The 2583-nt window shown below is 48.6% G+C and overlaps 1 long non-coding RNA gene across 2 annotated transcripts in view; it reads left to right on the top strand.

The window, feature by feature from the left end:
• The first annotated feature begins 487 nt into the window (after positions 1 to 487).
• The window catches only part of LOC309856116, a 53268-nt gene continuing 51172 nt past the window's right edge, over positions 488 to 2583 (top strand). For both annotated transcript variants that reach the window (XR_014307068.1, XR_014307069.1), the window contains exon 1: positions 488 to 593. This is a non-coding gene — a long non-coding RNA (uncharacterized lncRNA). The remainder of the gene's footprint in view (positions 594 to 2583) is intronic.

Raw genomic sequence — 2583 nt, forward strand, 5'->3', positions numbered from 1 at the left:
CAGTGCCTAGGAAAAAACACGAGGCGCATAGTAAGTGCCCTACAATATTTGCGGAACCGGGAGAGCTGGATTCTTGCCCTGGCTATGCCACGAATCTGCTGTGAGACTGGCAGATGGTTGCTCTTTCTCCGGGCTTCATTTCTTCACACAAGCAATGAAGGGACTGGTCCTGTAGCCGGTAAAATCTCCTTCCAAGTTCACATAGTCTGTGATGAGAGAAGAAGCACTGCATTTCCCAGAGATCTGACCAAGCTTAACCCTGGATCGATCCATCAGAATTATTTAACTGACACGAACACCATGACTTTTCCTACCTTACACCATTAAACACCCTCCCTGACCACAAGAGAAAGACAAATGCTTTTGTTCAATCATCGCACCCTGATGGGACTCAGGTTTTCTTGTGAACTTCAAGTTTGCTTTCTGCTAACAGGAAAAGGACCACATTGACCCAGTGGCATTTCGGTTTGTTTCCCCCCAGGGAGCCAGCTGAGTGAACGTGGAGCTCCCACCGGCCAGGGCAACGTAAGGGGCTGGAGCTCATTAAACCAAGGGGTGAAACTTCCGAGTTTCCGGAACTGCTCAACAACTGAGTGAGTGAGTTCTGCCCTAGGGAGCGTGCCCATGGGGGTTTCCTTAGCTAGCCTCAGGGTAGGTCTAACTCTGTACCCAGGAGCAGCTTCCCGGGTCTCAGATCAGAGGAGCTCCCAGGGAAGAGGGAGGATCACCAAGCCCTGGGCGGTAGGCAGGGCAAGCAGTCCTGGTTTTCCCATTTATGGAAACAACTCTAAGCCTCCCTCCCCACTCCTCAGCCAGGCACCTGCTACCAGCTCCCAGCTCCTCTTTATTTATGGGCTGGGAATGAGAGGAGGGCACAGTGATCTCAGCAGACCCCTTAAGGGGACAAGGACACCCTTTGGGGATGGTGGTCTAACTGCCGCCCACCTAGAGGCTTATTTCAAGGCCAGCATTGGGTCACCCAGAAAAAACACTTGTAACTCCCCAGGTTCTATTTGAGAATGTGTTGCAGGATCGATCCCTGTACACCGGGCTTAGGGAAGCTGCAGCCTGACGAGTGGCCCAGAGCTGGACACTGGTGGCATCTTTGAGAGTGCAGGGCAGTTGGAATCGGTAGTCCGAAAGGGAATATTAAAATGGAAAAAGGTGTCAACATGAAGCAGCCAAGTTCACTGGAAAGCTCAGACAGGGTTAGGAGAAAGAAAATGCGAAATTCGCCCAGCAAGTGATCGGTCCTGACTTACCGCACTAATTGGCGTGGAACTTTCCTGAGGGTTACCTTCTAGTCTGGTGATGGAGCATCACGTGATTGAATTGTGCTGGCTCCAAATTGATTGCTTACTTAGTTTGCTTATTTATCATTTGGTTTCGACCCCATCTGCTTCCCCCAAAGGATTGGAGGCGGCTTTCTTCCCTAGTTAATTTTCAAAGCAGAACCATTTTGAAAGACCTTTTCACACTGCAGCCAGCAGCAGAGCCGGGCCCCAGTTCTGGTTACTGAACTATTCAGCATGATAAGTATTTATGGGGCACCTGTGTGCATAGCTCTGTGGGGCTACAAAGGGGAGAGAAAGGCTGTCTCTACCCTTTCTACTCGGCCCAGTCTACTCCGGGGCCTCGGGAACTTTAAGGGGTGGGAAGCAAAGGTGAGAACCTCAGAACAAAAGGGGACATGTGGCAATTAGGAACTCAGAAGTTTCCTCTAGAAACTGAAAGATGGAGGGGCCCTTTTAGAGATCACCACCTGTGTTTCCCAAACAGAGGTTAGCCGACCCCCAGGACTCCAAGACAGTGTGCTGCGGTGGGGTCAGACTTGAAACCCCAGGAGAAACATTATGTCTTCTTTACTTAAAGATATTGATTGGCGAGTGGAGGCAGGGAGAGACCTTTTTTTTTCTTTTAGACCTGTCGTTTTTATATTAAAACGGCACAGAAGCATTTTAAAACTGAAAAGAGGAGATTTCAAAGAAACCCCCTGCTTTTAGCAGACTGGTTCATATTATGCTCAGAGCCTGCCACCCTCCATCCCCCTTCAGGGGGCACTTGTATAAGCTTTTAGTGATATCTCAATGGGAAAATTTAAGAAGCTTTGTAATGATTGTGCAACCCAGCATTGTCCAATAGAAAAATGTGTGCCACACGCACAATTTACATTTTCTGGGAGCCACATTAAAAAGGGGGAAAAAAAAGCAAGATGAACTGAATTTTAGCAATATATTTGCTTTAACCTGATATAACCAAATATTATCACTTGAACACATAATCAGTATTTTGCAACTTACTAATGAGATCGTCTGCCTTCCTAGGCTTTCCCTACAAACCTCTAAGTTCTTATCCCAGATCTTTTCTTTTCCTTTATGGTGTAACTGTTCTCTTACTTTGAGAAACAGGCAGGCAAAGAGACGAGCGCGCATGCGCACGGCACAGTCTTGGCTCACAAAGCTTTGCTTTTTTCCTCTCCGCACTCTGTACAGCGCCACCTTTCCAGCCCCACCAGAACCAGAATGCTCTACGCTGCGGCCTGGTGCCGCAGGTGCTGCCTTCGAGCTTCCAAGCCAGACAGCC

The sequence above is a fragment of the Mustela nivalis genome (assembly GCF_964662115.1).
Source record: "Mustela nivalis genome assembly, chromosome: X".
Classification (NCBI taxonomy): Eukaryota; Metazoa; Chordata; class Mammalia; order Carnivora; family Mustelidae; genus Mustela; species Mustela nivalis.